Source organism: Geotrypetes seraphini, chromosome 1 (genome assembly GCF_902459505.1).
Source record: "Geotrypetes seraphini chromosome 1, aGeoSer1.1, whole genome shotgun sequence".
Taxonomy (NCBI): Eukaryota; Metazoa; Chordata; class Amphibia; order Gymnophiona; family Dermophiidae; genus Geotrypetes; species Geotrypetes seraphini.
In genome coordinates, this window is record NC_047084.1 from 393843007 (window position 1) to 393855620 (window position 12614).

General features: G+C 45.8%; 1 long non-coding RNA gene across 1 annotated transcript in view; it reads left to right on the forward strand.

The window, feature by feature from the left end:
- LOC117347154 overlaps positions 1-12340 on the forward strand; it is a 45084-nt gene extending 32744 nt beyond the window's left edge. Inside the window, exon 3 of the long non-coding RNA XR_004536728.1 lies at positions 12186-12340. This is a non-coding gene — a long non-coding RNA (uncharacterized LOC117347154). The remainder of the gene's footprint in view (positions 1-12185) is intronic.
- The last annotated feature ends 274 nt before the right edge of the window (positions 12341-12614 follow it).

A 12614-nucleotide genomic window follows, 5' to 3' on the forward strand; every position in this document is an offset into this window, starting at 1 on the left:
AGGAAAAACAATAACATTCTAACCACCTTCTACTGTGACAACAGGGTCAGGGCGAACTAGAAACCCAAGACTAATAAATAGGGACCGGACACTCCTTCACCCGGCTGACAGGCATCTCTAGCGATGTCGAAACCCGGAGCAGGCCCAGAATTTGAAGCTCCAGCCAACCAGGGTCAGCGCTGACATCGGGGAAGATTTCTGGTCAGCTATGTGTGCTGCGGCAGGGCAGGTAGAAAGAAGACGAGCCTCGCGGCTCGAGTTGTATCGAACCCCGCAGGATCCCCGCAATTCTAGGAGGTGTCAACACAGGATCCCCGCGACCATAGGGTACGTCCCCATGGGATCCCCGTGACCCGAAGGGGGGTCCCGTGGGATTCCCGTCGTCCCGTTCCCGTGCAGCTCTCTAGTCAACAACAGAGTAGTGCTGTGATCCATAATAAAAGCTTGGAAACTGAAGCCATTCTGACATTTGTGCTTTATTGTCAAAAGGAAAAGATTACTTAACAATGTCATCCTATAGACCACAGTAAACCTGGTTAAAAGAGACCAGAGAGTTCCCCAAGTTATAGGGGACATATCAAACAGAGCTGTGGGAGACAGCTCAGACCCCTGGTGTCACATCAGGCACCTAAGGCTCCTACCATAGGGAGGGGCTTTAGGCACCTGGGCCAACTGGAGTCGTGGACCTCCATCCAAGTGTATGCTGGGATGCACTGGGAATGGCCCAAGACTCTGGCCAGATCCCTAAGACCACTCCCAATCAGGGCCTTAGGCCTCTCCCCACTGCATCCCAGGATGCACCAGGAAGGGGAAGGCCTGCAGTTCTGAAGAGGTGTATCTGCCAGCCAGAGGTAGTAGGCATTCCTCTGGACGGCCTTGCTGATAAAGGTACTGGGTCAGCTTGCCAGGTTTGGGGGGGGGGGGGGTCATGTGTTTGGGGGGGGTGCCGGCAGGAGGGAGTGGGCATCCCTTCTGGCGTGATCAGTTTAGTGGCTGCATCTATTTGAAATGTAGGCCATTATTTTGCTGGCCTACATTTCAGGCACCTATTGTGGCCTAGGGAGACACCTATGGCTGGACAACACCACGCCCAGCTGTAGGTGAGCTTAAGCATCCCTAGGCACCTACCTGCACCCATGACAGACACATACAGTGTAGGCAGCCTGCCTCCGGTTGTTGATTATTTTTAGAAAACGCTGTTTATAGAATTTGGCCCCAAGTGCCCATGTGCAGATTGGTGAAGAAAGACTGATGCATAGTAGGCTATATCTCACCTGTTTTACACTTGCACCCTCTGCTGTAAAGCCCTTTTGCTGCTAAATCCCTCTATTCACTATTGGGATGACAAGGCCTAGGATGATGTTTCTTGAACTCTTTGATAGGCATCTTTGAAGAGCTTCAAGACTTCTATGTCTCAGGGTGCTATAAATGCCAATCTCATTCTTCTATGACATCTGATGGAGGACTACCCCATTGGTCCACTAACCTTTCCAGCATTAGATGGGTGGACTTCTACCTTGTGCCAAATCCTTTATAAGTTAGACAAATTGATATTTATTTGTATTTTTGTAAAGCTCTTAAAATATATTTGTTTAGATCAAATGTCTAATGTATTTTCAAATTCAGTTTGCTATTTTTTGGCACTACTCAATCAGTTCTTCCTGCATACGGTTGCTGCTGCTTCCTTTACTCCCCAGGTTCAGGGAGTCTCTTACTATTAGGTACAATAAATATGCAAAATATCAGATACCACAACAGCTTCACTCTTTCACTGCTTTAACCAGGTTCTTCCTGTCACCTCTTACAATAGAACCAGGTAATCCAGTTTTTCTAGCCTAAATCCCACCTCCATCATTTTCTACCAGTGCTCCTCCTTATACCTACAGCCAGTATGTCTTCAGAAATAGATAGGTATGTCCAGCATTTTGACTACTTCAGATGTAGCTAATGAAATGCACCCTACTACCCTCTGCTTAGGGCAGCTATTTCTGCACTAAAGATACAGCTTGGGGATCACTAGCCTATGAAAATTACTCTAGAGGGCACTTAGTAATTGGGGGGCTAAAAGATGCAGTAACCTCTTGAACCCCACATTCTTAACCACTAACTGGGGATGGTCATCCAGGGCATTCATTTTCCCCAATGCACTATGTTACCACATTTGATGCTGCCTGCCATGACTTGGATTAATGCCACTAAAAACCACCCCATATCCTCCATAGTGCTTTGTTTAGAGGGGTTGTGGACAATGTTCCCTCTAAGGATTGATGAGGTGTGTGCAAAAAAAAAAATATGCATGAGCGACAAGTTACATACTCCACAAATTTATGAGCAGGCATGGAGGACGAGTGCCCGTGAGGTGGGAGGGTTAAATACTCAAAACTTAGAAGAATAACAATTTACTTAAAGTTTTTTTAATACGTAATATCATCAGTTCTTCAATCTTCACAAATATTCTCTTCGATTCTTTTCAGTTTTCCAAACATTGTAGATCTTTTCAGCATTTACAGTTTGTCCAGAATTTAAAAAGAGCTTTGTTCTCATTAAATTATCCAGATGCTCAACATCTAGTCTATTTCTGTCTTTTGTCTTTATGTTGTTCATCAAACTGAATCCTCTTTCACAGTCAGCACTTGAAGCCTGGAATGTACCGCAGATATCCAGAAGCAAAATAAGTCTTGAAGTTGATCCTGCTGTTTTGTGAATGCAACTAGATCTGCAAATGTCTTAACTGCTCCAGTTTGCAATTTCTCATTAACAATCAATTTAAATTCTGGAAACTGCTTACAAAGTTCTTTCTGGAATGCTTCGTTGTCTTTTTCCAGAAGAACATGATATCGGTTTCCAAGCCTCTTCATCTGCTCAAGACCAAATGTATAATCCTCTAAGTTCACAGCTGTTGAAAAACATTCTTTGTCAAATACTGCCCAATCTTGTAATTCCTCATCTGGAAATCTATTATCCAAATGTTCACGTCTGCTGAATGAACTTAATTATTGACTTTGTGTTCATTGGGTGCTGAAATGACGAAAGCAAATGGCTGGCATTTTCGGTGTAATGAGGTTTGTCTCCAAGATACTGTGATCTGAGTTTCTTTATTTTTGCCTTTGCAAACTGAAAGGCTTCCACAGTAGACAGCAAACTTCTTTGAAAAAGTTTAAACAAGTCGCTTAATTCTGATAATACATCATTCAATATTGTAATTGCAACATGGTATTCTGGATTCTGTAGTTTCTCTAGTCAGTATTTATGGACCGGGTCATTATTCTCATCAACCTGTTTTCTATAGTATTCCACTAAAATATCATAGTTAAAAACCAAAGCATTGACAGCAAAATGCCTGGATAACCACTGAACTTTGTTGAGTGGTCTGAATGCAATCACTTCTGCTTCAGCAGCTTTGGCCAAGGCCTCAAATTTATCCTTCTTGACAGATGATCTGCAGAAAATTGTGTAAACAGTTCTCAGCAGAGTTTCTATCTCCTTCATCAATGGTATATCTTTTCATACATCATCTATTCCTAAATCCTCTCTGTGTGCCACACAGTGTTGTTCAGACAAATGTGGAATTAACTGGTGAAGAAATGCTGCTACCCCTCTCTGCTTGCCTAGCATAACTGAGGCTCCATCAGAGGTAAACATAACCATCTTGTTCAAATCTAATTCGTTGTCTGCATAAAATTTCTGAATGGCTCCAAGGATTGACAAGCTATCACAAGCTGTTAATTTAACAATTCCAGCGAATACAGTTTTATGGACTGAATTATTGGCATTTCTAAATTTCATGTACAGAACTAACATTTTGGAAACTGAGATATCAGTTGATTCGTCCACGATCAAGGTATGGTAAGCTGCATTTTTAATCTCCAATAATATTTCTGACCTAATGGTTGAATTTATACACTCAACAAATTCAAAAGCATAGTTTTTGCTTCGCCAGCTTTCTGGTATCTTTACATATTTCGCAACATGGTCATGAATTGCCTGTACCGATAGCATTGAAGAATTTATTTTAACAGCAAGTAAAACTTTATCAATGAGTATCTTTACCTCATCAGGAGTCGCTTGTTGCCGATTAACTAATTCTTTTCTGTTTTCACGATCTTCTTTCGATTCTGTCAGCATGTTTTTCAACAGACTTCTGCTTTTGGTTTTCAGTTTTGTGACTGCTTCAATGTGCGATTTTTGGCTCAAATGCCGTTTTAAATGATCAACTTTCCAATCGGTCCACGTTTTTCCTGATGTCCAGTCGCTATTGTATTCCGCTTTCATGCAAATTTTGCACTTAACACCATCGGTTTCTGAGTAATAAAAAATTTCCCCAAGTAGCACATGCTGTGAGGTGCCATGCGGTAAATCTGTTTCAACAAAGCATTCAGTCAACCACTCTGTTTTAAAACCCAAGCACCTCTTCTTGCCTGTGTTACATAAACTTTCCTCAGCTCGCCGCATAGACATGGCCATGAATTATTTAAAAATAATGAATTCTTTGATATTTAAAGTAACTTAATTCAATATAATGACTACCGAGTAAGTTGCTGTGACTAGAAATTTTATTGCGCAAGATTGTTATAGTGCAGTTTTAGAAACTGCTCCGCATATTTTACTGAGCGACATGAGAAAAATTATGAGCGATGCCAATGAAAATAGTGACCGATCGCTCATGCGCTCAGCTTAGAGGGAACATTGGTTGTGGAGCTGCTTTCCTTATGCCTTACGTAGGGAAAAAGCTGGGAACTCTGGGTAGAACTAGATGTCCTCTTTTCTGTACATTTCATAACACAGTTACAGTGCTGCATGGAGATTTAGCACAATGAGGCCAGCAATAAGTTGTTTATACATATGATATTATTCAATTGTTTTCACATTTTTGTTAATATAAGACTTATGAATTTCATTTTTGGATTGTAGATAATTAGATATGGAATTGAATATTTTCAAGATCTGCTGAAATTATATATGATTTCTTCCTTTATTTCTGATAAATGGACACAAATTTGGAATTTCTTTGTTCCTTATGTTGGCTTTGTAAAATGTTGACATCTACAAGTGTACTATAGAATTTTATGGAAAAGTAGGTACTCTAACACAAAGGCCGGGGATATTCCTCAGCTCTGCTTTTCAAGAATTACAAATATCTCTAACGTTATTAACCTAATATTATCATTTTTTTGATATGTAAAGAAAATTTTTAGTTTAGATTAGGAATATGCATTAAGGGGGAAAGCTCTCAAAACTCCCAAAATACTTATATAGGGAAAGTAAGAGATTCAAGAAAAAAGACTGGCAACAAGATCATTGGAGGTATTGAATTAGTTTATAATACAGCACTGCCATCTAGTGATTATCCTATAATATACACTTCTTGTAAAATAAACTCTGGAATCTTTACCAGTGGGTTTATGTATCCTCTCTATCTCTGAGCTGCAGGTACTCCAAATCAAACCTTCAGCTCTTCCCTAGGTGTATACATCCTGTCACGTGCCTTAGAATTCCAGTCTGTTCCTGCAGCTCTGACTGCTGGTTTGCTCTTTTCTGCTCGTGCTTAATTTTATATTTCTAGTTCTTTTAATTTGTCTTTTGGCGCGGGTTTTGCCCTTGTGCTGTAGATTCACCATTTGGGAATATCCTTCGGCGAGAGATCGCAGACTTTTGTATTTGCATCGTATTTGTCGGGGGGGGGGGGGCACTGTTAGCAGACCTACAGTAAACCCCTCAGACAGCCTGCAGGTCAGATCGGGTCTCAGAGATCAAGAGCCAACTCACCCTAGGTTCATCTGCTAAAAGGTAGAGCGTAGGCTGCACGGTTCCATGGAGGTACGCTGGGATCGGAACTGGACTGCGGGTCTTCCCTAATTTTTTGGTGAGGTCCTGAGAGTCCCTGACTGGAGTGACTGGGAAGGTGATGCCGTCAGAAGATCTGAAATCCAGTTTTTTATCAGGTCCTGAGGTATGATCTCTCTGCTTGCTCTATGTTAGCTGGCTGCCATTGATTTTCTATTGCAGCACATGTCTTTATGTGTATCTGTGTACCCACGAGTTTGGCGATTTTGAGGCGTCCTGGAAAGGTTTTTTTGGGTGGTTTCCCTGCATGCCCTAGCCACCCCCCTCCCAACCTGTAAATTGCCGTTTTTTGGGGTTCCCTGTGATATTCCCGGGCCGTTTTAGGGCAAAATCAGCACTCGCGGTGGCCATCTTGGATTTTCTGTAAAACTTTTAAAAGTATATTTTTTGTCCTTAGAAGCTTCGTATTTGCTCCAAACTTCACAGATGGCCACCTCAGGACAGGATGGCATGGATTCATGCTTCAATTACAGTGGATGGCTGGCGGAATTGTGGCTGCAATTCATGTGCACTGTGGCCCGCGTGGGAGGGGCAAGACGTGCGCAAATTCTGTGTTTTCCTCCTTCGGAGAGTCCTCTTTTGCCTCCACTTCTACCGGAGATGTTTTTGGCGCATCCAGTCCCACTCAAATGGGTGTGACACGTGCTGCAATACTGCTCCTGAGTATCTAAAAGGCTGCTGGTGCCTATTTACCGCCTGCACGTGTCAAATAATGTGTCGGGCATTTCTGTTTGAAAAAGGCTGTGCCTGCTTCTTCCCCATTGAATCCAGTGCTGCAGATGGGATCTGCTCTCCCTCTGGATTCCAGCATGGCTTTGTGTTTCCTTTCAGTGACACCAGAGAGCAGACTGGTGGTTTCCGCCATCACTTCTGCCCCAGTCTCTGTCCCTTTGCTGTCGCAGGTTTTTTGTACAGCGTCCGCCTATGTGGCTTTTCTGGAGGATCTTCAGGATCCCACAGTGGGTTCCCAGTACTTGGGGTTGTCCCAGCTGTGCGCATGTTCTTCCAGTCTGACCGGTGTCCTGCTCTCCTTTCTCAGTCCTCAGATTCCTGAACCTGATTTTGGACCACCAGCTGCTGGCAGAATGTTTCTCCATGAGTGATCAGCGCCTGCTTCCTTTCTGGACTGGGATGGGATGCCTTTAATGACTTGGGAGTCCCAGAAGGGTCCCCTTAAATGTGCAAGTGTATAGCTTCGCTGAAGGTGGTTTCCGCTGTGGCACAAGTCACTGACCGCACTTTCTTGCCCTCTGTTGGAGGGGTTGTCCTGACAGAGGTTCAGGACAGGTAGCTGGATTATGTTCTCAAATGCCTTTTAGATTCTGCAGCGGTGGGAGTTGAGCTACAGCAGCCTCCTCCTTGTTGCCCGTGCATGGCCAGACTCTGCCGGAATCCCAAGGGGGGTTGTCCTTTGGAACTTTGATTTCCTAGTCTCCATGGTGACTTGTTTGGTGGATACCCTCCTTGTCGTGGTGAAGGTTTTTGCTAAACTTGGAGCTTCTTCAGTCTCTGCTCGGCTGCTGATGTGGATTCACAAGTAGTCTGGTGTTTCTTCTTCTACAGCTACACTGAGCTGGTTTCCTTTCAGAGGTTTGCTCTTTTTTGGCCCAGGTTTGGCTGATCTTCTGGCCAGTGTGCAGGGTCTTAGGCCTACGGTGCTTCCCGGGTCGAAACCTCAACTTGCCCGGGGATCTTGACGGCCAAGATTTTTTTTTGGCCTTACAGGAGACCTCTCCAGTACTCTGGATCCCCGACAACAGGGTCCAGTTCGGAGCACTTCCCAGATCTCGTTTTGGAGATCAGGCGCAACATCAGTCTTCCAATAACCATCCTCCTGCCCATCCCAAGAGGGAGTTCTGATGCCAGGCTTCTGGCTCCTCTTCCTCAGATTGGGGGATGCCTCTCAGCCTACCAAACAGAGTAGCGGAGGGTGATTTCGGACCAGTGGGTCCTTGACGTGCTTAGACAGGGTCTCCTCTTTAAGTTTTTTCTCCTGTCGTATTTCTCCCTGTTTTTGCCCATGGGAAATCTGGAATAAGCCCAGCGCAGGTGGGCCACGGTTCAGGGATTGCTGGATCTGGCAATGATGGAACCGGTTCCACATAAAGACTTGGGCTCAGGGAGATACTCGATATTCTTCCTCATTCCAAAGAAAGGCTCCGAAGATTGGAGGCCTGTTCTGGACCTTGAGTCCGTGAATACCTTTCTGCACGTTACCCAGTTTCCAGATGGCAACGGTGCATTCAATTTTGATAGCGGTAGTGCCTGGATCTCACGGAAGTTTACCTCCTCCTCCTGATTTTTCAGGAGCACAAGAGGTTTCTGCGGTTTCCTGTACTCGGTCAGCATTGTTAATTTTCAGCTCTGCCCTTCGGGCTGACAACGGAGCCATGTTCTTTTCCGAAGATCATGGTGGTAGTGGCTGCCCACCTGTGCTTGCAGGGTGTGCTAGGCCATCCGTCCCCAGCTGACTGGCTGTTCAGGGCCCCTTCAATGGAGGAGGGCTGCCAGGCAGATCACCAGGTGGTGCACTTGCTGGAGCATCTAAAGTGTTCAATTTGAAGAAGATTCATCGAGTACTACTGCAGGCATTGGACTTTCTGGGAGTCTGGTTTTACAAGGGCACAAACCAGGTGTTTCTTCCGGACTCCAGGACGCTCAAGCTACAGAGTGCCATTCGGGCCCCGTTGCAGGGTCCAGCGCCAACGGCCAGGCTGGACCTGCAAGTTTTGGGTCTCATGGTTGTGACCATGGATGTTTTTCTGTGAGCCAAAGTGTGACTTTGCCCTCTTCAGCTGTCTCTCCTGGATCGCTGGAACTCCCAGTGGGCTTCACTGGGTGTGATGCTGCCTGGGTTGGCGGCAGCCTGCAGCAGCCTGTCGTGGGGGCTGCCTCCTGTGACGTTAGGTAGAGGGTGTCCTCTGAGGGTCCTGGAATGTGTGACCCTAACGTCAGACGCGAGACTGTCCGGTTGGGGGGGGGGGGCAATTTGCAAAACTGTCCCAGCACAAGGCTGGTGGATGGCGCTAGAGCGCATATGGTTCATCAATCACCTGGAACTTTGAACGCTCCAGCTGGCTGTATTACAGGTTCAACTCTGTCTCCATCGGAAGGCAGTTCAGTATTCTCTGACAACGCAACAGCGGTACCTTATGTCGACTGTCTGGGGGGGGGGGCGCATATTGACCCCTGTTAAGTCTGGTGTCTCGGATGCTGTTTTCCTGGGGGAAAAGCATCGGGTGGCCTTGTCTGCGACCCACGTGGCTCACGTAAACACCGTTCAGGCAGACTTTCTCAGTTGTCTGATTCTGGACCCGGGAGATGGGTCCTTCTTCAGGATGGCGTTCAAGGCCATCGTTCGGCGGTGGGGCCGTCCGGCCTTCAATCTGATGGTGTCCGCCTGGCACCGGAAGGTGGCCAGATTCTTCAGCCAACGCTTTCAGATCAGCAGTGAAGGGCTGGACACTCGGGTCTCGCCTTAGCCCCTGTGGGGGGAACTTCTGTAAGTTTTCTCCAAGATCTATGATAGGGTGCGTTCAGCATTGAGTGTCTGCTCATGTGGGCCTGGTGCTCCGGATGGCCCCCAGCTGGCCCTGAAGAACGTGGTATGCAGCTTTGTTGCAGATGTACAGGTTCTGGGGGGCTGTGGCTTCCATGTCCCCAGAGGTTGCTTCTGCAGGTCCCCATAGCACTCCAAATTTTGGATCCCTTGGTCTTATGGCTTGGCTCTTGAGAGCGCGGCTTTGCCAGCTCAGGGCTATTCTTCTGCGGTCATCACTACACTGCTTCGGAGTGACCAGAACTCTGCTGTGTCTGACTCTGCCAAGGCCTGGAGGTGTTTCCAGGTTTGCTGTGTGAGGGCTTGGATGGATCCCTCGGGCCCTTCTGTGGCTTATGTCCTCGACTTCCGGCAGGCTGGGCTCCAGGAGGGTCTGACGGTGTCTTCGCTCCGTGTCCAGTTGCAGGACTTTCATGTTTGGGTCCCGCTACTCTCAGGGGTTCTCTGGCGTCTCTTCCAGACATTGACCGCTTTTTGCGGGGGGGGGGGAGTTGCAGCCTCCTTTCAGGAAGCCTTGTTCTAATGGGATTTGAACTTGGTTCTGTATTCACTGGCTAGTCCGCCTTCCAAACCCCTAGATTGATTTCTCTGACAGATCTTACCATCAGGACCGTGTTTCTTGTAGTGGTCCCATCCGTATGTAGTGTCAGCGTTTCAGGCTTTTTTCGTGCCGAGATCCTTTCTCCGCATCTCGGATTCTGCAGTTTACTGATGGTCAAATGCCCTCCTTTCTCCCGAAGGTGGTTTCCCTATTCCTTGTCAATCAAGAAGTTTGGTTGCACGCCTTCGCTCCGTCGGGCTCCAAGTCCAAGGCCAGGATGTTGTGGTCTCTGGATGTCCAGTGTCTCCTTCTGAGATACCTGGAGGCCTCCAATGACTTCTGTCATTCGTACCGTCAGTTTATCCTGGCGGGTCTGGCTCACAGGGGATGGCCTGCTTTCAGGGCTTCCATCTCTAAATGGATGCATGCAGCCATTTCCACTGCTTATGTGCCAGCGGGGAAGGGGCTTCCCCTTGGAGTGAGGGCTCTCTCTGCCAGAGGAGTGGCTTCCTCATGGGCCTTGTCTTCCTCTGTTTCTCCTGAGGAGATTTACAGAGCGACCACTTGAGCCTCGAATCATGCCTTTGCCAAGTTTTACCAACTTGATATGGCGGCTAAGCAAGATGCTGCTTTTGGGGTTTTGGTCCTGGCAGGAGGCTCATCGCCTCACCCCCCCCCCCCCCCGAAGTGTTTGGACTGCTCTGATATGTCCCACTGGTGAATATTCCAGAGTTTATTGTACAAGAATGAAAGATTAGGTTATTTACCCCTGCTAATCTTCTTTCTTGTAAATAGACTCTGGAATCCTTATACCCGCCCATCTCTTCTGTCCAATTCGCAGATTGCCTGACAGTATCTGATAAGTGGATTTCTGTCTTGACCAGCCTCCCTTAGACTCCCTTCTGGTCCCTTCTATGTAGGGTTGGGGGGTTAGAGGGATCCCGGGATGGTAACTCCTTCTGTGCCCTGCGGCTGTGTTTCTTTTTCAATGTTATACTGTTCTTTAACATTGTTCCAATTTAAAGATATGCATAATTTGGCCTTTTGACACTAATTGTTCTGTTTTGAGTCTCCTGAGCAGAATTGACGTGTAGTGAGGCATCCCCACACCCCACTCTTTCCTTTCTGGTATTTCCCATTTTTCTTAGGTCTACCTGGCGTGTGTACAGACTGGAATTCTAAGGCACGTGACAGGAGGTATACACCTAGGGAGGGGCTGAAGGTTTGGTTTGGAGTACCTGCAGCTGAGAGTTAAAGAAGATACATAAACTCTCTGGTGAAGATTCCAGAGTCTATTTACAAGAAAGAAGATTAATCTTTCGTTAGTAGGAAGTTTAAAAAAACCATAATAGTTGTGACATCTCCAATTAAATCAATATAGATTTCTCAAGTACCATGTTATATATGAGTTTTCACAGCCAAATAGGTTGCTTCAGAAATATAGTATCCTGGAAATAAAATATAGTATTAAATCTTTATTACAACGGCATTATGACTTTCGTCAGCCGAAAGCCGGAAGTCCTAATGCCGTTGTACAAATCCATGATGAGATCTCATCTGGAATATTGTGTACAATTCTGGAGGCCACATTACCAAAAAGTTGTGCTGAGAGTTGAGTCGGTCCAGCGAATGACCACCAGGATGGTGTCGGGACTCAAGAATCTCCCGTATGAGGAACGGCTGGGTAAGTTGCAGCTATACTCACTCAAGGAGCGCAGAGAGAGGGGAGACATGATTGAGACGTTCAAATATGTCATGGGCCGTATCGAGGTGGAAGAAGATATCTTTTTTTCTTAAAGGACCCATGGCAACAAGAGGTCATCTGTTGAAAATCAGGGGTGGGAAACTTCATGGCGACACCAGGAAGTATTTCTTTACCGAAAGGGTGGTTGATCATTGGAATGATTTTCCACTGCAGGTAAGTGAGGCCAGCAGCGTGCCAGATTTTTTTTTTAAAAAAAGGGATAAGCATGTGGGATCTCTTCATGGAAGAAATTAGGGGGGTGGGTCAATAGAGTGGGCAGACTTGATGGGCCATGGCCCTTTTCTGCCGTCATTTTCTATGTTTCTATGTTACACTAGTGTTGCATTGCGCCAACTTTTTAAAAACGTTGTTAAGGCCCAGAACATGAATTGTCTTTACCTGACTTGTTGAAAGCCTATTGAGGCAATCTCACAGTAGAACAGATACTTTGATATACCAACCTCACAGTCTCTGATTGTTTTGTCTTCTGTACTCAGGTATTATATGCAATCTTCCTTATGGGAGGAGCAGCCTAACGGTTAGTGCCATGGATGGTGAACCTGAGTTGAATTCCCACTGCAGCTCCTTCTGATTCTGAACAAGTCCCATACGCCTCTGCTGCCCAAAGTTCAAAAATTAAATTGTGAGTTCAATAGGGACAGAGAAAGTTATCTGCATATAATAAATATAAACTACTTTGGTTGTATTCTGAAAACTTGACCGGCTGGTGTGAGTTCAATTCCCACTTCAACTTCTTGTGACTCCTGGCAAGTCACATCCCTCCATTGCCCCAGGTACAAAATAAGTGTATATAATATGTAAACTGCTTTGACTATAGCCACAGAAAGGCAGTATATAAAGTCCTGATCCCCCTTTAATCAGGACAGGTTTGAGAAATGCTGATCTAAAGTTTAGAAAAGAAAATT